Source organism: Ctenopharyngodon idella, chromosome 19, assembly GCF_019924925.1.
Source record: "Ctenopharyngodon idella isolate HZGC_01 chromosome 19, HZGC01, whole genome shotgun sequence".
In the NCBI taxonomy this organism is placed as follows: Eukaryota; Metazoa; Chordata; class Actinopteri; order Cypriniformes; family Xenocyprididae; genus Ctenopharyngodon; species Ctenopharyngodon idella.
Genome location: NC_067238.1, coordinates 25,821,649 through 25,849,002, shown reverse-complemented (window position 1 = coordinate 25,849,002; position 27,354 = coordinate 25,821,649). Strand labels below are relative to the sequence as shown.

The 27,354-nt window shown below is 36.3% G+C and overlaps 1 long non-coding RNA gene across 1 annotated transcript in view; it reads left to right on the top strand.

Annotated features, from left to right (window-relative positions):
- Positions 1–8,970: 8,970 nt before the first annotated feature.
- The window catches only part of LOC127501158 (uncharacterized), a 38,845-nt gene continuing 20,461 nt past the window's right edge, over positions 8,971–27,354 (top strand). The window contains exons 1-2 of the long non-coding RNA XR_007926531.1: positions 8,971–9,187; positions 9,504–9,660. This is a non-coding gene — a long non-coding RNA (uncharacterized LOC127501158). The remainder of the gene's footprint in view (positions 9,188–9,503; positions 9,661–27,354) is intronic.

Sequence of the window (27,354 nt, the reverse complement as noted above, 5' to 3'; positions counted from 1 at the left end):
ATGAATTGAACAGTTTACTCCAAATTTTCTTGATTGCTTTATATGATGAACAGATTAAATTTAGGCTTTTATTCACATATAAACATTGATCAACTCACACATCTGTTGTGGTAAACGGAAGCTCAAGCATGTTTGCTGTGCGAGAACCAGTAAGGTTCATTCTCGTGTGTTACACAGCACGTTTGAGCTTCTGCAAGAGGTTTGCTCTCACGCGTCAAGCTTCTGTTTATGTTCGCTGATCAATGTAGCTCTCAGATTTCATTTGTGTTCTGAAGATGAACAAAGGTCTTACGGGTTTGGAACGACATGAGGGTGAGTAAATAATGACAATTTTCAGTTTTGGCTGAACTAACCCTTTAAGTAATCTTATAATATAAACCTTATCACATCTTCAGATTAATATGGAAGCCCGTTTCCGCTACAATTGAGTAAAAAAAATTCTGTAAGTCATAATAATGAGAAACTTTCTCATAATTATGACTTAGTATCTCATAATAATGAGAAACTTTCTCATAATAATGACTTAGTATCTCATAATAATGAGAAACTTTCTCGTAATAATGACTTAGTTTCTCATAATAATGAGAAACTTCTACGCATGCGCAGAGCAGCGGAGCAGAAGGGCGTGGCACGCTAGCGACATCCGCTGGTCAAAGTCTCGTAAATGCGAGAACAGCAAACATGGCACTTTATGCAAAACAGTTGTTTTCGTTAAAGTAATCTACAAAGTGCAGTCTATCTATAGTATCATTAAATAACATCAGTTATTATAAATTATCAGTATATCTTCAATACTTTTCCATGCGCACGAGAAGGTGGAACGCAAAGTGGTTTCCGTGGTAACGGCGGAAACTGTTGCATGAACGAAGGTTAACGAAGGAATATGACATGTATTCGTTAAGTTTAAGTGCAACATCTTCATAAAATGTGTGGGTTTATGTGTTAACGTAATATGTTAACGTATTTCGCGGATGAGTCTAGGCTATTTGATGTGCAGGTTTGCCTAGACAAGGCGCTGGAAAGCTTTTCTAATATAAACCGGGTCCTAAAGCACTTGCCCAGTCATAAACCTTCATTCCAGTGATATTCCTACAGAAAACACCTTTTAAGATGTTTATGACTCATTAGAATGTATGCAAAAGACAGCTTTCCAGGTGAAGGGTTCTTTAACAGACTTGATTATGTAGTTGTGTGTGCTGTTGTGTCTGCTTGTTCATACACAAAAATACAAATGAATGTTACAAATGAACAAACGACTATATCCCGTCTCATAGGCTACTGATAATTTATCAATAATGTTATTTATTTAATGATATTATAAATTACTCATTATTATGAGAAACTAAGTCATTATTACGAGAAAGTTTCTCTTTATTATGAGATACTAAGTCATTATTACGAGAAACTTTCTCAATATAATGAGATACTAAGTCATAATTATGAGAAAGTTTCTCATTATTATGACTTACAGAATTATATTTTTTTACTCAATTGTGGCAGAAACGGGCTTCCATAGATTAATGTTAATTAGGTGTTGTAAAGCAGCGGATTTCAAGCTGTGGGTCGTGAGAAGAAACAAAATGGGACGTGCAAAGTGTAAGAATGATGCCATAACAGAAATGAGAAGTTTGTTGGTGGGCATAATATGATGCATCCAACTTGATCTCACAGGAAAACGTAACTATGTTACAAGGTGGTGATTTTGTATGAATTTGTACGATTATTAGAAACAAAAGTAAGCATAAAGTCCACTCCTAAACATACCTGTCACTGGGGTGTAAGATTGTACAAAAATGTACGAATGAGATCGTACAAATTCATGCAAATTAGCTACCAATTCGCTAAAATGTAAAATAGTTATGAATTGCCATGAGATTATGTTGGGGACATTATAGATCCCAGCATTTTCCTGCACTGTTTTTCAGTAGCAGGACTCTTCACATGCAGCTGCCAGCGCAAACGGCCTGCCCCAATATCCACACTTGCAAACTTTGCACTCAACTTTGATCGAAATATACTTAAAAGTATAATTAAGTATTCTACTTGGCTTGTAGTTGTGTTTACTCTTTTGATTGAGTAGCCTATTAAATACTTTTTTCACATAGCTTTACATACTGTCTTAAAAACTTACACAGTTTAAAAATATTGATTTAAAGAAAACAGACATGTTCCTAATTCTGAGTATGTGGATTTTTGTGTAGTCCACTGGTAGTGTACATAAGAATTTACTTCAAATCAACTTAACTCTTTCCCCACCATTGACGGAATTTTCCATCATTTATGACACAAAGCTTCCCCGCCATTTACAGAATTTTCTGGCAATCCATGTTTTCACTGTAATACGGTAGGGGGCACTATTACGCATCTTCTGAAAGAGGACAGAATCTCTGGATCAAAACACAGGCGAAGAAGAGGCAGAAACAAGCGATAGAAGCACTGCTTATACACATATAAAATAACACAGTCAACATTAACCCAGCTAACAATTTTTGGTTCCTAGAACGTTCTTTTTAAGGTTTGTTTTTGGTTAGCCAGTAAAGTTTTCTTAATGGAAATAGAATCTTAGTTTTTGGTTTATAGAACGTTATTCTAACATTCCCTTAACGTTATTTTAACGTTCCTATAATGTTATTCTAACGTTCTCCTAACATTATTCTAACGTTCCCCTAACGTTATTCTAACATTCCCCTAACGTTATTTTAACTTTCCTCTAACGTTATTTTAACGTTCCTGTAATGTTATTCTAGCGGTCCTGTAACGTTATTCTAACGTTCCCCTAATGTTAGTCTAACCTTCCCTTAACGCTATTCTAACGTTCCCCTAACATTCCTATAACGTTATTCTAACGTTATTTTAACATTCTTATAATGTTATTCTAACATTCTCCTAACGTTAATCTAACCTTCCCCTAATGTTATTCTTACATTCCCAGAACGTTCCCGTTCGATATCATTGCTGTACATCAGTAATCATCCAGCATGTGAAATGGATGTATGGAGGCCTATAATCAGTATTATACAAACCATATCTTGTTTTTATTTATTGTTTAATTAATAAAAATAATCTGAGCACATCAACCATTATATGGAAGATTAAATAGAATTAAAATTGTCCATTAATGGGTTAGGATTTACTACATTTCATGGAGTACCCACATTTTACATTTCTTAAGCACCAAATAACAATGAATTCAGTATAATCTATGGTTTTTAAAATATGAAATTTATTCATAGATGTTAATAAACAATTATTTGGCTTAAAGTAGGATACACATACTTTTTTTTTTTTTTTTATCACTGAATTGTACAGTTTAGTGAAACATGCTTCTTTTGGTCCGTAAACAAAAACTTCTCAATTAACATCATGTTCTCTTCAATAAGGTTGTCAAATCTGTCCGAAATCATATTTACTCTCACATCTATGTTGTGTTATATGTTCTTAACTAAACTATTAGTTTACTGAGAGTATACTTTAAAAGTGTACTTTCATAAACTAAAAAATGTGCTACAAGTATTAACTAGTAGCTAAACTATCAGCATACCTATAAGTTCACTTGTAGTATAGTTGCAGTACAAATGAAACTAGTTGTGTACTCAAAGTTTACTATTGTTACACTTAAAATATACTTAAAAGTATACTTTTATACACTAAAAAGTGGGTAAATTTAGTCCCAAGTAGTATTGAAATAATACTCTTACATTAAACCACTAGTACATTGATATTAGTATACTTACTACATAAAGTATACTTAAAAATATACTTGAACTTTACTTAAGTATACTTAATAAAAATAAACTTGAAGTATACTTATTTTCTGTAGCTTACAATAAGGGTTGCATGTTTGCTCGATCAATCAAAGATTCTTCAGCTTGTTTTTAAAGAGCCAGCTACAATTTTTGTTCCAATATGGAAAAGCACAAAGAATTATTGGCCAAAAAAGTGCACCTGCATGCAAGATCTGGAAACATCTGGACTCATGAGCCTGTCCATTCAAAGATGGAGTGTACAAACAGCCGTTGGTGTTACGTGCAAAGAGGAGGAAGCTGGAAAAATGAAAACTTCCATCTTGTGGGTGGAACTCGACACATGTTAGGCCTGGCTTGGTGAATACTCCAGGCCCTTTCACACTGGTGGTTGAACCTCGGGTGTGCAAGTCTGAAACTTCTTATTTTGACCATGGTGATAATGAAGTGTCGACAGCTTGTATTGTTTTTATAACACTTTATACCTAATACTGTGATTCTGGAAATGTTTTCTTGGGCTTCATTAGTCTTCCCACACCTTAGACAGAAACAGCTATACAAACTGCAGTTCAGCAAGGCATGTGTCAACAGCAAAGTGTGCTGGTTCTGTGTTTACGAACACTTGTACAGTTATACTTGCTCCCTAATCACATTAATAGCTACTGCCTGATAGCTTTCAGACAGAATGTTCAAATGATGTGTTTTTTCAGCTGGATTGTAATGCCACTAGATATTTAGTTCCAGATTTTTGACGTGTTCCTCATTACTGTATGAATATTTCATGTACAAATAAACAACATTTATCTAATTCTTCAGACAAATAAATAAGAAATCCTCCAGACTGTGTTCTGTGCTGTTGTGGGTCATTGAATCTGTCTGTTTCAGATTTTAACACAGATTTACTGCAAGTACTAGTTCTTCTTCGACTGTGATTTGTAACATAGGTTAAATTGAACCCAACAGCAACTCTTAATGAAGTGGTAAGGAGATGATACACGGGGCAACTTTTTGAGCAATGTTGCCAAGCACTTTCCCATTGATAATGGGCAATCAATTTTGATCTAAAGTATCCAAATAGAAATTTGTTGCCCATTCTCAAAGGGAAAGTGCCCAAGCAACATCGCTCGGGAACATTGCCCGGCAACATTGCTCAAAAAGTTGCCCCGTGTATCATCACCTTTAAACTAGTTAAGATGTTTTGTTTTGTTTCTTGTTTTGTTTGTTTTTTGCTTTGTGTTTTGTTTTGATTAGTTTTTTTGTTTTGTTTCTTGTTTTGTTTTGTTTGATTTTGTTTTGTTTTGTTCAAGGCACATGGCATAAAGCATGCGAAAAGGGCTGAAGTTGGACAGTGGAAGACTTAAATATCAAGTAGCTAACGAGGAGCTAATTAGAACAAGCTCAAACTGTGATTTTAACTGTGACAATTTTTCTTTATACTTGAGAAAAAATAAACACTTGTCATGATTTATGACCTAAATAAACACTTTATATCCTTTTTAAAGCTCCCAGCATATACCACATGAATCATATGCTCTTTGTGATTGCTCAGTCTAACATTTTAGTTATTAGTCACCAGAGGCTCCATAACTCAAAGCAAGAGTGAATTTATGTGCTCCCCAGCTTAGCGTTCTCTCCGAATCTTTTTCAGGTGATCATCTATTTTGCAAATGTACTTTTGCAGTGGTAAACTGAAGTCCTTGGTATGAAGAAGTTCAAGTTGTTCTGCCATAGTTCTAACAGAAGCACATTCAAACCTTATCTTGCACATTTTGTTCTTTCATAACCATCTTTCAGTGTTCAGAAACTTGTTTGTTTGGGAAATATTCTTCCAAGCCATTCCTTTTCGATGAGTCTAGATTATTTTTTTTTTAACTCCATGTTGTTTTAGTTTCATTTGTGAACTTTGCTTTTGCTTTATTTCTTTTACAGTCCCACCAGTAACAACCTCTCGGTTTGGCACACAGCATTTTGTATTTCCACAAAATAAAGCTTTTTCTCTACTTGAAATGCTGAAGCTGTGAGATTTAAAAGAAAATTTTAATTCCCTCCGGTCATGTTCATCTGTCAACATGCTCAAGTTGCAGTCAGTGTGTATGTATTTTCTCTCTTTGAATTTGACCATGAACAGAACACATGTATCCTCCTCTGATGGTAACCATTTAGCTGAATAATGCAGGTGTAATATTCACTGTTTATGTATAAATGTTTGTGTTTTAGGATAAAGGTGGTGATGTAAGCACCTGACAAGCACCGATTTGACTGTACCACCTAGGAGCTGTTCCTCAAGACAAGCTCCAACCTGGATGATCAGGTTCCCACCATCAACAATAACATAACATTCTGAGTAGACTCAATAATATCCACAAAACAGATTGCCAACAACAAACCCAAAGCAGCCCACAGCATCCACAATGAAAAATAAAGAGTGTTTATTTTTAAACAGGATCTGTAGCGGAAACAAAAACTGTTCAACAAAAACGTGAAATGAGCCATCCAACAAGCGAAGCAACAGTACAAAAACAAGGTTGAGCAGGTCATCTAGGGCGTATGAGCCAAAACATTAAGTCTGAGAAGAGACGTAAAAGGTTGAAGAAATCAAATGGTTCTATACAAGTTCTATACTTATTTCTAAAAATCAGCCACTCATATCAATAGGAATGACAGATGAAGGCTGTAATACTAATATTGTCCACTAGAAAATAAAAAAAATCTTTTATAGATCTCATAGAAACATTAATGGTTCAGTAGCTTCACATGTATTAAAAAATGCACAGAAATTCATTAATGTAAAATATAATAATATAAAAGGGTTATAAATAGAATCAGTTTGTAAAGAAATCTGTGATTTCTAAAAAGATATCATTGAATGCTACTTTAACCATTATGTATCCTTTAAAACATATTTGTAAACTCGTCAGACTGGACTGAATAAATTGCTGTTCAATTAAAACAAAGAGATTATTTGTCTATTTTTAATATATGGAATAAAATATTCCACTTAAAGTCTCATAATTTATTAGAAAATATGTGGCAGTTGCATCAGTGTGAGCCGTTGGTGCTCAGGCAATAAAATATATTTAATTTATATTTATATTTTAAAGTATATTTAAATCTAACATTATATTTGCGCTGATATTATTAAAAAAATATTTGTATATATTTATTTTTGACTATTAGATGCTGCATATATTTTTGAGCCCCTAATGCCACCACTACCCTAAACCTAATCACTTTTCAAAAATTAAAAAAACATACACATAATAGGCATAATAATTTCAAATTCATTAAGGTCATCTTGACGATTCCTAACTCTTCATGCTTGCTTCCACTCATTTTCACCTGGAGAAGAGGAGAGTCTTGAAGGATGACGTCCGTTCATGTTCATCAGAACAGGTGAATCCACAAGGCTGTGTCTTGTCCTCCCAATCAGAGCACCCTTCCCATCTGCCACATAAGATGACACTGTCCTCCTCTCACTACTCTGAGCACGATCATGGCCCTGCCCTCTCTGAGTTCATCAAGTAGATGACGGTGCTCATCTGGAGTTGGAACATCTTCAAGGCTAAGGAAATGATCATAATCAAAAAAGCACATCAACAAAACTACCTTAGGAAACCAAACTCGTTCAGTGTCCAAAAAAGCATCCGCAGTGTTGGGGAAAGTTACTTTTAAAAGTAATGCATTACAATATTGCGTTACTCCCTAAAAAGTAACTAATTGCATTACTTAGTTACTTTTCATGGAAATGAATGCGTTACGTTACTTTTGCGTTACTTTTTCTCATCTGGGCTGGTTGTTTGTTTTTATAACAACAAAAAGTTATATTTTTGGCAAATGTAAAGGCCCTTTCACACCAAAAGTGAAATGAATAAAGCCCTGGGTATACTTCGTTCAGTCGAACGCACAGTCTTCTAAAGTGTACTTCTCTTGACTCGTTCCCGTACACAGGTGTTCGACCCATGCGCAGTTTTGAGCAATCTCTCGCCACAAGTTACAACCCATGTAAATATATTTGTATTCTTTCATGCTAGAGTTGTACAAATGAGTGTACTATAACCTCTTCGCACAATCTGTCATCTATATAGGCCTCCATTGTCGCTGTAGCTTGTACTCTTTCCAGTCTGTTCTGTTTATGCAGATTTTCTTCGACTACCTTGTGAATCGATGTCTCCAGGGCACGGTTGCCACCTTGTGGATAAACTAATTACTGCAAAAAAAATTAAATGCGCATGTGCATACAAAAATCCGGGGAAAAATCCAAACAAAAATCCATACTCTTCTGACGACGAAATTCGCGTTACCTAATGTCGTTAACTACCCCGGACATGACATGCAGGAAAAAAATAGGCCTCTTGTAGGCCTACATTATGCGAGGAAGAGAATGCAGTTTAGTTGATATGCTACCCTTCTCACAATAGGGAGAAGACGTCAGTTTATGTCATTCATGAAAGAGTTCATGAGAGAAACCGTTGTAAAGTATTTTGCTGATATTCTATCCGCTCTATCACTGAGACAGGGTGAAGGGAGCCCACTTAATTTTTGAAACAGACCAACCTGCAGAGTTTTCCCATTAGAAGTGCAGTCTGGGATTGGATGCCCCTGAGAGCTTATTTTGGCATTATCCCCAGATCACCTTTCATACAGTATGAATTCATTTCCTGAATTGTCTGGAAAGCTTTCATTCACATGTATAGGTTCTTGCCTAAAGTTTGGCTATAAGAAACCTATTTGTGTAGTGTAAAACATTAAGAAATCCATTATCACCATAATAGTATGAAGCCTTTGGCGTATTGGGTGAATTCAGGTAAAGTGGGCCAATAAATAGGTACAGAATGTATGACTGTAAAAAGTATGAGATAATGTGTGTCAGTGGGGATTTTCATTGATTTAGATGTTAGGTCTTTACGTCCAATAGATGGCGACAAGTGACCGTGTTTATAAGTGAGTCAGTGAACCATTCATTTAAAGGATTCGATCAAAAATTCTGATTCATTCTAGAACGAACAAGTGAATACAAGCAAATTACTAGCAAAATTCGAAACCGCATACAAGCATTCTACTCTTACTAACGTTACTTTTACCATATGTTTCTATGGCAAAATAGTAAGAGTAGTGTGCTAATAGTAGTATGCGGTTCCGAATTGAGCAACTGAATCATCCACTCAACTGATTCGTTCAAAAGCGCTGATTCATTCAGAAACGAAACATGTGAATATGAGTGATTCACTGAATTATTTAGGCTACTGAAATGCTTCAGAATGATAAGTGTTTCTCTGGGAAAACAGTAAAAACAGACAACGTAACTGGCAATACTGTGTCACTTTCAAACCAAGCAGCTGTTCAACGCAGCGAATTTGCGTGACAAACTTGAATTCAACCGAAATCTGCACGGGGAATCTTTTGGCCCTCACGGCACAAAATGACTGTATCACCCGCGAACAACGGTAAGTGTGACTTGACCTTAAGGTTCATCACTGTAGCTTCTTTCTGACTGTAGTTTTACTGTTTTACTGTTTTTTATGATTTACTGTTGTCAAAATCAATATTGCTTGTCCAGACTCTGCTGGTCTGCTTATCCTAAATTGATCGTAAATCTGCTATCTATCATTAATATATTACAATGCTTTTGGGAAACAGTCAGGAAAAAATATTTGTTGTCCCAGCTGAATTACTTTTATTTTTTTATTGTGTGTGTGTGTGTGTGTGTGTGTGTGTGTGTTGAAACTTGAAGCGCTGATATGGCATTGGTATAACCTGTAGGTATTGCTTGATATATGGATACAACCCACCCATTTCCAGGACAGAGGGATGCATCTTTCCTATGGGATCTCGACTGCTACTGGCAGCTGCACTAACAGCCCATGACACACAGTAAAGGATGGGTGGAGTTCACTGAAGTCTTTCCTGAACTTAGGAAGTAAGCTAGCTTCCTTTTCCTGTCATTCCTTTGATGCATGTCTTTTTGTGCCTGAATTGACCGTTGTATCTTTAAAACACCAGATTGTGTGTTATTACAGTGTTTTAGAAAATTGCGAGGTCCTCCATGGGCCGTTTTACCTGAAAAGAGCCTGTTAGGGACTCAGTTTCACTTGTGACAGACTGTGCCATGACCTTGTGTACTTAGCAAATATCAGCCCGTGGTAATTTGATGGGTAATTGTTTTTGGATTAAGAGACAGACATTTAACGGTCACTGGTCTGCAATAATTGCCTTCTATTATCCTAATTTAGATGAGTGAGGGCAAACAAAGCTGTCAAACAGAAGCGGTGAACAATGGTTATCAATGTCTTTGGCAGAAACACAGGCGTATGTTACACTTGAGTTGTCCACATGGTCGCTGTTAAGATTTTTTTTAGGGAAAACGGAAAGACTTCCGAACTTCACTTTGTCCTTTGTACAGCAATGGAACATGCTGCTTTGAGTTCATGTGTTATTCCCAGATGTCTAGCTCTGAAACATGGTTTTTAAGCATATTTTACATATTGGATCTCCCTATGTAAGCAATCATGGAAAAGATGTTTCCTTCTTTTTTTCTCCTTGTTTATTTCCATTGATGAAACAGCAACAAATTCCTCTTTAACCCGACCAGACCTAATTCTTGATTACTGAACCACATGGATTATGTGATTTTTTTTTTTTTTTTTTGTAAATTTGAATCTGAATGCGAAGTTGATCTAGGCTAGAATGACTTCACTGCTCAAAGACAGTATGTCTGTGAAAAGTTACCACACTTGTTTCCATTTGGAAATTTTGAGTGTGACTTCTGCTGCTATGCTCAGTAAATATTAACTGCACCGGTAAGAACAAGATGGACATGGCGAAATAAGAGAGGGAATGTTTTGCCTTGCCGTTTGCTTGGCAGTGGAAAGACAGGGCAAGGAGCCGAGACCCTATCGGGGTCTAATTATGACTTGCAGATGAAGAGAAACCACAGGAAAGCCGTAGATGCATTCTCTCATTCCAGGGGCGCATTTGGCAGATACTCGGCCAATATAGCAGGAGATTCCATCCCTCAAAAAAACTGTGAATTAGGCTAACCTTTCTGAGGCCATTTTCCTCTTGTTCTCATTTTGTTGACTATTACACTTGCATATTTTGATTTGAATAGGGTGATGGAAAAGGAAATATATTGGCAGTGGCGACCGTCTTTCTTCACTAAATATGGGGCTGAAACTTAGTATTCGTTTCCTTTTAGTATTTTATGTCTGTGTATAGTGTAGTTGCACATGTTACGGAGGCCTGAGGGAGCCTTTGTAGCGATGCTGGGCAGAATGTGTGAAGTTACATAACCATGTTGGAAACAAGGTTTTGATAAATGTACTCCAAACTGCTTTTCTCCAGACAGCCCTACCAGGCACCATATTGCTGCAGTAACAATTGGAATAAAAAATGGTCAGATGTAATATCAGTCAAATGTACAAACAGTTCTTAAATTTCTACATCAGATCATTTTAGGAGTACAACTGTGTATCCCAAGAAAGATGATATTTTTTATGGTAAATAGGGAAAGGATTAACTCATTTCCTGTTTTGAAATATAAGCCAGAGAATCTGTTGATTGATTGATGAAGTGTTTTGGTTCATCTACTAACCAAAAGGGGCTTTTTTATTTTTAAGAAGTAATGAAGCAGAGATGTTTCTGTACTCTTGTTTTAGGCCAGACATTGCCTTTAGTAGTCAGAATTGATTGTTTAACATAATTTACATTTAAATGTATGCTTTTAGCAGGCGCTTTTATCTAAAGTCCAAACTTTTATTTAGGGCTGCATGATTTATCGCACGATACAAAAAATAACATTGAACTTAAATGCGATTATTGCTTAAAAACGATTCTTAGTGCAATTATGAAATTGCAAAGGCTGCGATTTTTTTTTTTTTTTTTTAATATGCGCAGCTTGTCAATGAACTATGGCTCCAAGTGCTAATCCATCTGAAAGCACTGCAAGTTTGAGCAAAGACTATAGATATAGAAAGACAGTTCACTCCTATTAGTTATGAATGGGAGAAACTGCAACGCGCAATATGGCGGAATACGTTCCGCCTTCTAAGTAAAAGAGCCAATCGCTGATTGATAAAGTCAGTGCATCAGTGCAGCTGCCGTTAGAGACTCGCGCTTAGGGACTGCACATGTGCATTGGCTCATCTAGCCTGAAAAAAAGCTTTTTTAATGCTATTTTAGCATAAGAAAGAATACTTTTTGGGACGGTTCATGTCAGATTTTGTTGCTGATTTGAAATATGCAATTTAATTGGAGTGCGCCAAGCAGTTTTTGAGATTTCAGGAATCCCCCATTCAAATAGATAAGACTTGGTCTTGGATGCCCGAAATAGCTGCCCGGAGGCGTTGCCAAATATGGTCGCCGAGTAAACAGACTTTCCTTGAAAGGGACTTTGGTTTGAGTCGCTTATAACGTACATTTGAAAAAGCAACACGCGTCAAACATCTTTCCAGACATGAGAAGCATTTATTAACATTTAAGACAACATTTAATAACATGTTTTTACTCCAAACTCACTTCATAACGACAGTTGAGCATCCTTCTGTGAGATGATGTGGCTTCTTGTACAGAATAAGGCAGTCGTGTGTTTATTAGTCATGTTTAATCAATCAAAGCATTTCAATCTTCTGTTTATTCAGCCACAGCGATATGATGCGTGTTATCTTCTTCTGCGGCAGGGTATATTTGGAGTTTCTGCACGAGCGCCCTCTGGCTTTCAGATGGACAAACATTTACTACTGATCACAGAGCAGTACAGCTCTGACAAGCTGCGCATAAAATAATCACAGGCTTTGCCAAATTGCGTGCGGTTTAATCGTGATAAATCGTGCAGCCCTACTTTTATCTAGAGGCCTAATTTTCCTGGAATGTATTTTGCTTAAAGTATTAATTAGAATTCAAATTTCCTGATAATATACTCACCCCCATGTCATCCAAGATGTTCTTCAGTTGAAAAGAAATTAAGATTTTTGAGGAAAACATTCCAGAATTTTTCTCCATATAGAGGACTTCAACAGCTACCAATGGGTTGAAGGTCCAAATTGCAGTTTTAGTGCAGCTTCAAAGGGCTCTACATGATCCCAGCCGAGAAATAAGCGTCTTGTCTAGCGAAACGAACTGTCATTTTCTAAAAAATAAATAAAAATTTATATATTTTTTTAACCACAAATGCTAATCTTCCACTGCTCTGCGATGCGGCACTTATTACGTAATCACGTTGGAAAGGTCACGGGTGACGTAGGCGGAAGTACCCCCGTAGAAAAACTCCATCTCATTTTCTCTTCCAACTTCAAAATCATCAGATATCGTTGTTTTACCTTTTTTTGTAAAGGCCGTTTGACTTGGTGTTTGCACATTTGCTTTGTAGACACTGCATCGGTACTTTCACCTCTGTCACGTGTGACCTTTCCAACGTGATTATGTAATGCGTGGCGCATTCAATATGGGTTCACTGAAACTGTAGTATGGGTTGATGTCACATATTCATTCATGTCATTTTGTAGACAGAGATTATTTGACAGAACACATGAATGAACTGGCCACACCTTCTAGAGGTGATAAATTTACATTATAAATATATTATAATTATAAATATATTTTTAAAAAATCATAAATATATTAGAATGAAATATTCTAATATAATTAAAATTATAAAAATCATAAATATTCGGTTTTTTTATTCTTTAAATTGGCTGCTTAAATGCTTTAGAAATTCATGGTAATTTTTAAATCTCTTTTATTTGATTCAGTCATGATTATGCATTATTTCACAGGTCAGCCAGCCTGATTTACTTGTTAGAGTGATTTTTTTTTTTTTTTACCTTTTTTTTTTTTGGTCTCTATGGCTTTGTTCAATTGCCATTGCATTTCTTTATGTTGGACAGAATAACAAACCATCTTTCTAAACCACTCAGATTTTATTTTAGAACTCTATTAATTAAAAGATGAGTAAAAAAGTCTTTTTGTGTTCATGTATATTTATGTTTTATATATATTTATGTGATGTATATTTACGTCATGAGAAAGGAAGTGTGCAGGAAAACCCATTTGTGCTCAGAGTAAATATTAGCAGCACTCCTGGCCCAGGATGAGCATTGTCGCCTCTCACTCTCTGACCTCGGTTCAGATAATGATGCCAGTTTGAGGATGCATTTCCTCAACAGGATGCAGTCTACATCCTATTATTTACATCTATTATTTCAACCTAGTTTGTCTTTATGGCCCTTTGTCATTCTTAACATTTGGCTGACACAGATATATGCATTTCCAAAATAGTTTTACAATCCACAGGTATGTAAACACGAAAGTAGCTAGTCTGTGTGACACAGATAGGCAGTGAATCTGAGTTCTTTAGACTTTATCAGAATGCAGACACGTGAAGATTAGATGTGATAGCCACTGAATTTACCTCCAGATTTTGTTTTAGTATTTCGATGATATATTATATAATTATATACAATATTTTAGTGCTGCCAAATCAATTAATCACGATTAATCCCATATAACATAAAAGTTTGCATATATATATATATATATATATATATATATATATGTATGTATGTGTGTGTGTGTATGTATGTATATACTATAAATGTATGTATGTATATGTGTGTGTATATAAGTGTATATATATATATATATATATATATACATTTTGTATTTACAAACTCATATTCGATGTGATTAATCATGATTAATCTATTACACACACACAAACACACACACACATATATATACAGTACATAAACAATTATTATTATCTTAATATTGTTATTAATAATTTTAATATAATTTTAAAATATATACTTAAATGTATCAATATAATAATAGATATAATTTAAATATAATTATTTCAGAAAAAACAATATATATGTAACAATATATATGTATATAATATATATAAATCTTTAGTATATATTTCAAAAAATATTATAATTTTAATATAAAAAGTATTTTAATATAATGTCAATATTTAAAAATTATTAATATAATTTACATATAATTATTTAATAATAACAATTAGATGAAATGGAAGGCTGCAGGTTCAATATTAAAATGTATAAGCTGATTTATTTGTAGGCAGTTCTTTAGCATGGTAAGGCCTTGACTGTGTGGTTTCAGCTGCCACTTTCTGGTGCTAGTTCAGCTTGAGAAAGATCTCCTTATCACATGGCTCCCTATTCTTAAATGTCAAGAAAAGGAGGAGCCGATTGGACTACTGATAGAACTAAGACACACTCTCTCTTTCACTTTCTCGCTTACTCCCTCTCTTATTCTCCTTCCTTACAGTAACCTAATGTGTGGCACCATTATATTTGCTTATCTTGGCTCTAAGCAGAGGAGTTTCTTCCTTGCACTCAACACAACACAAATGGGTGTGGATGAGGAAAAGGGGGAGCCATACCCTGGCCCCTGACTTCTATCAGGCCACCTCAGCGGCTAGGGTTACCTCTTTTCATTCTGGCCCGGATTTTTTCCCTCCCTTTTTCCACATGGCACCATGGAGACTCCAGCTTCCCTCTGTGAGGTGGCCTGCCCTGTCTAACTTGTCCTTGAGAAAACCACATACTTTCTGCATGCCTTCCACCAACAAAAGCCCCCCTAGCCCATCCTACCCTTTTCGACTTCATTTTAGTCTCATTCTATCCCTTTATTTCTGTCTCAGACACAAATAATGCATTGTTGTTTTGATTTTTGGCTTCATAAAGCTCACTTTTGCTAGTGTGCAAACATGTCAGAGATAATTCTGAGTGATTGTAGCCTTTTATACAAATATTTGTAGTGCAATTTCAACCCGGAATTCAAATTGTGAATTCTTTCATGTCAGGTATTTGCTGAGAGAGACACAATTTCATCCTGTACTTGATGAGCTGCACACTGTTTCATAAATACACTGTTATGTAGCGTTTTAGAGAAGACCTAAAAGCTTAAACACAAGAGTCTCTAACTAACAGTTGATGTATAAAGTGTCATATAAAAGCAAATTATTGTGAAAATGAGGGGATAAAGGAATGGATTGCACAAAGCCCCTGTTCGCAGATGTAAACAATTTGGGGGAAGAAAAAAAACAATGAAAAAGAATTTCTCAGGCATGCCTGTACATTCAAATGTTGAAAGCAGGATCTGTGAAAGGGATCATCCAATTAATTAGCGTGCGGTATTAGATGTCAAACATGTGGAAACACATTGTACACGTCTCCCACGAGTCGCATATGAACGCAATTACCGCTGCGTCTGTGTAAACAGTATTGCTCTTATGAATGAAAATATCTTCAGTGTGACGTGGAAATCAAAAATGGACACACTTGCTGGAACACATACATGGAGACACTCTTCCAGATGTTCACTCCAGAGAGTATGGGCTGATTTTACTGAAACATGAATGCTGCAGCTTGTAAGACAGGCCTCTCCTTTCATTAGCTGCAGAATCTCTGCACTTTACTGATTTTTTTTTTTTTTTTTGATTATAGGAAATGGCACTTTTTGTCAGTTTTCGTTTGAAGGTTATGTAAAAAAGAATGCATTTATAATATACTGTAAATACACTGTTCAACAGTCTGGAGTCAGTAAGATTTTTTTAAAAAGAGATTACTTTTATTCAGCAAGTCCAAATGTGCAAATCCAGCGTTGAATTGACCCTTATTTGTGAAGCAGTCTGGCATAAAATGACGGCATGGCAACAACACTCTACTACAACAACTCTTCCTCTTCTCTAAAGCAGCCCAACATGGCCTCACCCCTTTGTTGTGTGTTCCCGGGAACATGGTTTATGTAAATGTTGGGGTTTGTGATGTCACCAACCTGGGAAGAAGCTTGTTGTAGTCCTTAAAAAGTGAAGTTGTAGTCCTGTAAAAGAAAATATATCCCTTTGCATTGAACTTTGAGCATTGTAACTTTTGTTATGCTCAAACAGCAACATTACACACTAACGAAAGTTAAAAAAGTGAAATCATAATCAAGGACCCCTTTAAAAAAATGACATTCCCTCATAATCTTTACTTTTATTCAGCAAGAATGTATTACATTAATTAGGGCTGCACCGATTGATCGGCCACTGATCTAAATTGACCAATGTTCGTCTTAGGCTGGGTCCTGATTGCGTCGGAGCCCGCATGATCCCAAATCGCAAATATCAAACATGTTGGTTAAGATTTGAAAATCGTCTAGTGTGTCCTAGGGCTTAATCCTGTGATTTGGCTGATCTTGCCTAAAATCCAGGCTGATCTTCTTTAAAATGCACATAGGAATTACATGTGCTGTACAGCCCTTCTCTAATGAATAAATGAACAAAATCAGGACATAAAAGACACTAAAGTGTAAATTACTGGCAACTGTAAGCATTCATGACTTCAGAGATTTGTACAAGGCTGTAATTCAGACAATTATGCTATGTTGTTTTAAAATATAATATAATTATAATATAATAACTGTATATAAACTGCAAGGTGGCAGTTTTCAAAAGTCATTACGATAATTCTTCTACTGTTCTTTGCTGTATAGTATGAGATGGAGAGGACAGACATACTGAAAATTAATGTAAAAACAGATTACAACAGCAAATAAAGATGTAAATACTTGATGTAACATCATGCATGGCAGTCAGATGGTGTAGAGTGGTAAGAGAAAGTATAAAGTCACCATGAAATCAAAATTGACAATTCCTTTTTTTTTTCTGTTTGAATATTTGAATATTTTCAGTTTTTATTATAAATTATTTATTTAAAGGGGACCTATGATGCCCCTTTTACAAGATGTAATATACAGTGGGTACGGAAAGTATTCAGACCCCCTTAAATTTTTCACTCTTTGTTATATTGCAGCCATTTGCTAAAATCATTTAAGTTCATTTTTTTTCCTCATTAATGTACACACAGCACCCCATATTGACAGAAAAACACAGAATTGTTGACATTTTTGCAGATTTATTAAAAAAGAAAAACTGAAATATCACATGGTCCTAAGTATTCAGACCCTTTGCTGTGACACATATTTAACTCAGGTGCTGTCCATTTCTTCTGATCATCCTTGAGATGGTTCTACACCTTCATTTGAGTCCAGCTGTGTTTGATTATACTGATTGGACTTGATTAGGAAAGCCACACACCTGTCTATATAAGACCTTACAGCTCACAGTGCATGTCAGAGCAAATGAGAATCATGAGGTCAAAGGAACTGCCTGAAGAGCTCAGAGACAGAATTGTGGCAAGGCACAGATCTGGCCAAGGTTACAAAAAAATTTCTGCTGCACTTAAGGTTCCTAAGAGCACAGCGGCCTCCATAATCCTTAAATGGAAGACGTTTGGGATGACCAGAACCCTTCCTAGAGCTGGCCGTCCGGCCAAACTGAGCTAAACTGAGCTTACCTCTCTCACCAAGAGCCTTGGTGAGAGAGGTAAAGAAGAACCCAAAGATCACTGTGGCTGAGCTCCAGAGATGCAGTCGGGAGATGGGAGAAAGTTGTAGAAAGTCAACCATCACTGCAGCCCTCCACCAGTCGGGGCTTTATGGCAGAGTGGCCCGACGGAAACCTCTCCTCAGTGCAAGACACATGAAAGCCCGCATGGAGGACTCCAAGATGGTGAAAAATAAGATTCTCTGGTCTGATGAGACCAAGATAGAACTTTTTGGCCTTAATTCTAAGCGGTATGTGTGGAGAAAACCAGGCACTGCTCATCACCTGTCCAATACAGTCCCAACAGTGAAGCATGGTGGTGGCAGCATCATGCTGTGGGGGTGTTTTTCAGCTGCAGGGACAGGACGACTGGTTGCAATCGAGGGAAAGATGAATGCGGCCAAGTACAGGGATATCCTGGACGAAAACCTTCTCCAGAGTGCTCAGGACCTCAGACTGGGCCGAAGGTTTACCTTCCAACAAGACAATGACCCTAAGCACACAGCTAAAATAATGAAGGAGTGGCTTCACAACAACTCCGTGACTGTTCTTGAATGGCCCAGCCAGAGCCCTGACTTAAACCCAATTGAGCATCTCTGGAGAGACCTAAAAATGGCTGTCCACCAACGTTTACCATCCAACCTGACAGAACTGGAGAGGATCTGCAAGGAGGAATGGCAGAGGATCCCCAAATCCAGGTGTGAAAAACTTGTTGCATCTTTCCCAAAAAGGCTCATGGCTGTATTAGATCAAAAGGGTGCTTCTACTAAATACTAAGCAAAGGGTCTGAATACTTAGGACCATGTGATATTTCAGTTTTTCTTTTTTAATAAATCTGCAAAAATGTCAACAATTCTGTGTTTTTCTGTCAATATGGGGTGCTGTGTGTACATTAATGAGGAAAAAAAATGAACTTAAATGATTTTAGCAAATGGCTGCAATATAACAAAGAGTGAAAAATTTAAGGGGGTCTGAATACTTTCCGTACCCACTGTAAGTCTCTGGTGTCCCCAGAATGTGTCCGTGAAGTTTCAGCTCAAAATACCCCACAGATCATTTATTATAGCTTCTCAAATTTGCCCCATTTGGGTGTGAGCAAAAACAGCAACAACAAAGCTGGAGAATCTCATGCAGCCAAAATGAGGATTGTCAGTAACGGTGTTCAGCCTTATGTTGTTCAAACTGGAGTCAGACACTGATGGAGAGACTCAGGAAGAAGTTAAAACTTTTAGAATGCAACTAGACATTTCTGAACGGTAAGTGGATAAATTTATGTAGTTGCTGTGGAGTTGATTCAACTCATCGACTAGCATGTGCCGTTATGTTAATCATTTGTGCAAAACCAGCATTGAATTGACCCTTATTTGTGAAGCCGTCGGGCATAAAATGACGCCATGGCAACAACACTATACAACAACAACTCTTCCTCTTCTCTAAAGCAGCCCAACATGGCCTCGCACCTTTGTTGCATGTTCTTGGGGGCAGGGTGTATGTAAATTTTAGGGTTAGTGATGTCACCAACCCGGGAAGAAGCTTGTTGTAGTCCCTACCAGCCTTTTGTTGTAGTCCTGTAAAAGAAAATATCTCCCTTTGCATTGAACTTTGAGCATCATAACTTTGCAGATGTTGTTTATGCTCAAACAGCAACATTACACACTAACTAAAGTTAAAAAAGTGTAATCATAATCAAGGACCACTTTCAAAAAAATTGTTCCCTCATAATTTTTACTAAAAATAACTTCCCTTCTCTCTTTAAGTGACATCTCTTCTCTTCTCTGATGACATGTTTACTGGCGTGAGGGTGGGACAACCTGTCACTCACATGAGATTGACCAATAGCAAACCACAATTATCCAATCAATTCCCAATGGACAAAATCAAGTTCCATCCTTTATTTTCTTTTTGTTCCATTCAGCCGTTTCACTTGGATATATGTCACAATAGGGAAAAAAAGACTACCACAACTTTCGTTTCATGTCGACTTTAAAGAGCGGCAAAACGGCATTAATTGTTTGAATTTCATAATAAAATTGACAGAATTTGAAAGCTGAGATGTTTCTTAAAATCAACATAAAACACCAAACAGTCCGATTTTTAAATGATCACTATTCTCCACAAATGGCTCATTGCAACTTCTGGTAGAGCGTGTCACTTTTGAACAATGTCTGTTACTGTCAAATTTAGATTGTGAAATTTAGCCAAGCTGTAACTGAAATTAGAGCTGGGTGGAAATGTCATTAATGTCTTCTCTTTTCATTTAAACCTCATTAGAATATGGGAAGAAAAAATCTATTTGACCACAGACCATATAACAAAATATTGGAGTGTTTTCAAAAGCAGCTCCCTGCACAGTAATTAAAATCAAGCCATGCAGTCACCAAGGCACTAGTGGATTTTTTTACCATACTCTGGGGCCAGCTTCATACTTAACATGTCTTAGTTTTATTTCACAATTCATTACACGTTGTGTGAGCTGTAAAGCAAGACAGTGGAAAAGTTACATTCCTTCAGTCTTTGGTAATGCAGGTATTTCATGTAAATCCTAATGTGTACATCTAGATATATATTGAGTATTAGACCTTACGCCATTAATTTAGATATACCAGTGGTCTCCCCGTATGAAATGCACTTAAAGTGTACCATAAAGGCACAGTTTAAACTTCCATGATTTAAAGCTCAATACATCATATTGTCAGTGAATGTGTCCACCAGAGAGAGCATATTGTTGATATATCGTCCATTTATTACTTGGTGGCCTGTGAGTATAGTTTGGCTATTGTTGAACATTCATTATAAACATTATTTTGATTTCGTAGAGGACTGTTGCCTCAGGATTAAGCATGTGGATTTAATAAACATTTGATGTAATGAATAACGTTACGACGACTGCTGTGTAAGAAAGAACTGAATGTAATGTAATGACATGACGCTTTGACAGTGAAGTCGCGGTGGGCTCATACAAACAGCAAAAACATATTAAGGGTAGAGTTTTCTTCTTATTTAATCTCCCTTTCTGGTGATATATTACCCTTTCCTAATTGCGCACTTGGAAAACGAGCCAAATTCATCTGCTGTAAAGTGCTGTCCTTGTTTTCATGTTTTCTTTTTTCCCCTTTTGATTTGTATTTCTGTATATGGAAAGGAGCACAATAATTATAAGCAACAGACTATTAATTTGTGGGGAAAAATGGATTCAGTAGCTTACTTAGGCAGTGTAAGCATGAACATTAACCGTAGGATGACATCAGGTCGCTGCTGTTGGATTGATGACTGTAATTGGTGGACTCCCATTGATGCTTTTATTCACGATAAGGCATGTGTCTGGCCGGCTGTGCTAAAATACCTTCCCCACCTGAATTCATTCACTCAGCCTATGGTGTGCCTGGTCCATGAGAAAACGACAGCTGTTATTTTAGGAGAGAGTTTAGACTTATGTGTCTGCTTCCTTCTCAACTGGAAGCTATGAAATTCAGTAAGGTCAGAAATCAGAATGCAAAAGAGCTTCCTCTAGTTTTGGGGTTTTTAGGGGTAATCGCATTTGTCTAAATGATCCACTGGGCAACTGCTAAGGATGGGATTGTAAATAACCTGCTATAATTCGCCAAATAATGATTGTGGAGGAACTGCAGCCAGCAGAATAATTTTGTAGACTTAAGCAGGGCTGGGTTTTTGGGTAATTAACTATAAGCGCTAGATTATTTGATCAAATTGAGTCTGTTTATCATTCCTTCATCAGGGTTACATATGGTGAAAAGAAATCATTTATTTTCTGCAGAAACATTATTCATTCTGAGAAAATAATTACTTTCATATTAAAGCTGCTTTCCTAATATTTAGAAATTTGTTAAGGTGCCAAAATATATTTTTGATTGATTCATTGTAAGCCTTAGACTCATGGGCCATGGAAAATTTTATTTAATTTACATGAACTAATAATGTTAATTAATAATAATAATAATAATATTATAATTATTATTATTACTGATGATGATGATGATGATGATTATTATTATTATTAATATGACAATTCTGTCATCATTTAAGGGCTGTTCACACCAAGAATGAGAACTATAACAATAACTATGTTAGTATCGACACCAGTGGATGAAAACGTTCTGTTTATTATAAGCGCACACTGCAGTTATGTCTTCTGTCGCAGTGTCGCTTTAAACGCTCAAGCTTTTTAAAGTTGTCTGGATTCTGATTGGCTGTCAGTGTTTTTATTGTTCATCAGCTAGAAAAAAAATTTCTGAAAGTGATTCCAATGATATCATTCCTCTGTGTCGTTGTTATAGTTGGGCCAGTGGTTCAAATTTTTATTTGACCTGCCAAAATTTTCACTGGCCCCACCACAATAAATAAATAAATGAACGAGCGAGCGAGCAAACGAACGAACGTACAAACAAACAAACGACTGGCTCTGATCGGACCATTGACAATTCTGTAAACTGTCTTTCACGTTGGCCCTGGGTAATCGGGCAGTTTTTATTGTCAAGCCCTGGAATAATTCTTTAAATGTTATAGTTATAATTATAATTATCATTAGGAATGCACCGAAATGAAAACGAATCATGTCGTTCCACACCTGTATGACCTTCGTTCATCTTCGGAACACAAATGAAGAGATTTTTGATGAAATCTGAGAGGTATCTGACTTGTCCATAGACAGCAATTTAACCACCACTTTCAAGGTCAAGAAAGATACTAAAGACATTGTTAAAATTGTCCATGTGACTGCAGTGGTTCAACCTTAAGTTTTTGAAGCGACGAGAATATCCAAGCAAAAATAGCAACTTTATCTTTTTCAACAATATCCTGTCTTCCGTGTCATTCTCTTACGCTGTTTACGTTCAGCGCTTCCAGGTTCTATGTCAGAACGCCGACTCATATTTAACAGATTTATTTTTTGACCAATTATCCAAATAAATTATTATCAGAGGATGTGAGCAGAGCATATAGCGGGGAGCGAATCAGTGAACGAGAGGGTAGCGTCATTTTTTCTGTGTTGCCCAACACGGCAATACCACACCACAGTAGGGCTGTTGCAAACAGAAACAAGTGTACTACTACAAAGAAATTTCATTTTGGTGTGTTATTTGAGCAGACTTTGCTTTTCCAATGAGCATGAACGGTAGTGGAGTGCAAATTTCAGTGCATCACTAATTATCATTATAGTTATTGTCCTTGGTGTGAATGGGCCTTTACTTAAAAACATATTCTTTGGAAGAATGTTGGTAACCAAACAGTTTTGGTGACCATTGACTTCCATTATGGACAAAAAAGGAGACATTTCTCAAAATATCTTTATGTTCTACGGAAGAAAGTCATATACAGATTTGAAATGACATGAGGGGTGAGTAAATTATAATGTAATATTATTAATTTTTGGTTGAAATATCCCTTTAAAATAAAGGATTTTTCAGGGCTTATTGACTAGTGTCTTAGAACTGATTCTTGCTATTGTAATAAATAGCGGCAAGCGCCTTGAATATCTGAGTATGAAGTCTTAATATATCAGGTCTTCTGACACATTGAAATCAAAATGGGTCTGTGAGGACCATTTGTAAATCAAACTTGTGCAAAACATTTGTTACGGTGTGATATCAACACCCCAGATGCATTTTGAGCGTTTTCTGTAGTATAGATCAAATTTGAACATCGAAACAAAATTTATGCCACTATATTGCTTCATGAGAGGCCCGATAGTTGACAATCTGTTATACACCTCTGTTCTATCAGTGAGCTACGTGCCAGTAAAACCATTTTCCCCTTTTTGTTCATTCTGCACATCTGGACAACAGCTGAACATTGTTCAGCGTCTGCTGTTGCAGAACCCACTAGAAAGACAGATTAGATGTATGTGTGCATCTCTGTACCACTAAAAAAAAGCTGATATCCTCTCCTTGCATCATAACCCCCACAGTTCCTTGAGCTAATATTTTATCAGGTAACCAAACACAACCAAGCCAGCCAGGTCAGACAACTTTGCAGACAGCTCCCTCTTATTTTTAGCAGGGCTGAAAGATGGGCCAGCAGACACAGATGATCATTCAGTGAAATGTAGGACTCCCAGCGCTGCTGTGGAGAGCTCTGTGGACGCCCAGTATGTCATGAAGGGGAACAAGAAGACTGAGATGATGCAATGTGAGATGCTCTTCTTGATATCCAAAGGTCATGCTGTAAAAAATGAGGTGTACACTGAACTTAAAAAATGAAGGCAACAGTTGGCAAGACTTTGTGGAGTTGAATTCATCTTATTTTAAGAACACTTCTTGGCGAAAGTTTGGCTGAATTGAAAGTTGTATCAACTTAGAGGAGTTTTATGCACAATTCTCTCTTTATTTACATGGTTTTGAGTTGTTGAATATTATGATCTTCTCACTGAACACATACACTTCCTTTCAAAAGTTTAGGGTCAGTAAGATTTTTAAAATGTTTTATAAAGAAAGTCTCAAGAAAAGAATGGTCACCAATTTTTGATCAAAAATACAGTCATTTTAAAACCGTAATACTGTGAAATATTATTACAATTTAAAATAACTGTTTTCTATTTTATTCCTGTGATGGCAAAGCTGAATTTTTAGCACACATTACTCCTTCAATGTCACATGATCCTACAGAAATTATTCTAATATGCTGATTTGATGCTCAAGAAAAATTTCTTATCAATGTTACTGCTTAAAGTTGCCCTGCAGTCAATCATTTTATCCCTTAAAATTCATCTTTGATAATCAAAATGGCATTTTAAATGCTTTTCCTGTGAAAATAATTTCTTCATGCCTTAAAATAGCTTGAATGTAACTCTACACCCTAGCTTCATTTAGTATACGCAGATTTGTGAATATGCAAATTAGTCCCACCTCCACTCAATCACACCAGCTCCAAATGGGCGAGTCAGCTCCAAATGGGTTGGACTTGAGCTCCAAGTGGTCTGTTTAAACCTCCAGAGGCTTTTGATTGGTTAATTTAAAGGGGACCTATTATGCAAAATTCACTTTTGCATGGTGTTTGGCTATAAATGTGTGTTGGCAGTGTGTGTACACAACCACCCTATAATGATAAAAATCCAACCACTCCTTTTTTTAATCCCCATAAATCATAAGCATTGTCTCAGAACAAGTCGTTTCCAGATCCCTGGCAATGTGACGTCACATTAGCCACAGGCCCCGCCCACGAATGTTGACAGACACTGCCATCTTAACATAGAACCGCCCTGAGCGAGTTCACAGCGAGTTCACAGTCCACCATTGCTGCACTGACGAGAACGTCTCCCAAGCGTTTTAGGCGTTCTGTAGCTGGATGGATTAATCCACATAGCTCATTCCATTTACTCCCGAAATCTGAGCCGCTGAAGACAAGGTGGTTTAATTTTGTTTTTGAAGAAAGTGCTCCCTAAACTCTACCGAAATTCATTTGTCTGCGCGAATCATTTCACACCGGACTTCGTGAACGAATGTCAATACAAAGGGACAATACAAAACAGAGGTTGTGCTAAAAATTTGTTACTCAAGGATCAGTACAAACTGTTCGTGATCCAGCTTACAGCCTCCAGAGTGATACTGGATACGGCAGTAATGAAGGTGAGAGCACTTTATTACAGTTCATCGGAGTTGATTTACGAATGTAAAGTTTACCAGTTTATTAAGCACCACCCAAAAAGGCGTAAGGTCTTTATATATTTGTTTACTGTAAGTTGTAACGAGTGTTTCTGTGTAATTCGCTGTGTATGTTATTGAATGCAAGGGAGAGAGAGGGAGAGTTTATGGATAATATTTTAATTCACAGTTGCACTGTGTTTTATTAAGCTCTTACAAAGATTTTCTAGGGTGAAAACGGACGCATGCACTTACCAGTCAAAACGCTGGAGTTTTTGTTTAGTGCTGTGTTCTGCATGCTCACGAATCCTCTCATAAAGTGTAGACACGATGCAAATAAGAGATTCATTGTGAAGTGTAGACAGCTTCATTGATTATAACAGAACTTTGTGAGATTGCAAACTGAAATGAGAGACAGCTTTTTAGTGAATTCTTTGCATGCTTTTAGGCTATATATAATATCCTTAGAAATAATGATAGAAAAAGCCCTACCCCGCACGTTGATGGGATTGGTTACAAGTTTGTGATGGTAGGAGAGAGGGACGGTTTCAAACCGCATTTTTGAGACTGTAGTTTTAAGGAGAAAATACTCTGCAATGGTGTTGACTGATGAATTTGCACATACTTTGTCTTAAAGCATATTAAAAATCACCACACATACATATAAATGACATTAAAAACTTGATTTTCATTACAGGGGGTCTTTAATATTTTTTGGGAAACAGTGATACTTTTTTATCAGGATTCTTTAATAAATAGAAAGTTCAAAAGAGCAACATTTATTTGAACTCAAAATAGTTTTTAACTATTGTCACTTTCGATCAATTTTCTTTTAAAAGAAAAGTATTATTGACCCCAAACTTTTGAATGGTAGTGGATGAGAACGCTACACACAGATGTTTGTTGTCATTGTTGTTGTTGTTTCAGTTTAGGCTTATTTGAACTAAATCATGCATTCATTGAACTCAACTGTTGTTCAAGTCCTGTTGGTTTGATGTAATGAGATTATGATGAGATGCATTATGTTAAGTAATGGAAGTTATAATAATAATAAACAAGTCTTTGGTTATTGTTTTCAGCATTATTTATTTGATCTAAGAATCTTTTTTCCCTCACATTGCTATTCCCAGACATAAATCTCAAGAATTATTTATTTATTCAATTATTTATTTAGTCTTTTTCTGTAGAACATATACATTTTGATTGCGAGCATGTGTTGTAATTTCCAGATTTATGTGACATCATTATCTCCGATTCTCTAATCTAATTTGCCACAACATCACAGTTAAACAAATTGCTGAAAATGCATGCTCTTTGGTCAGAAATACAAAACAGTCCTTGGAATGGTGCAGATTCACGGAAATGTACTTATAGTGAAGTCTACATGATTAAACGGTTTTAAATGTTGCGTGTTGGAATCATGGTGACTTTTTCCACATTATTAAATAGTTTTGTACAAAAATGCTGACTTTAGACCTCACTCAGCCCCTGCAATCTTTTTATATTCTCTTATCATTTTTCAAGATTGTTGCTTTATCATTTCAATGGCAGTTGTTGTATCATTTCACTTCAGCTAAATGTGACCAACATAGTTCATTGATTTACAATGGAAGTAAATATACATACT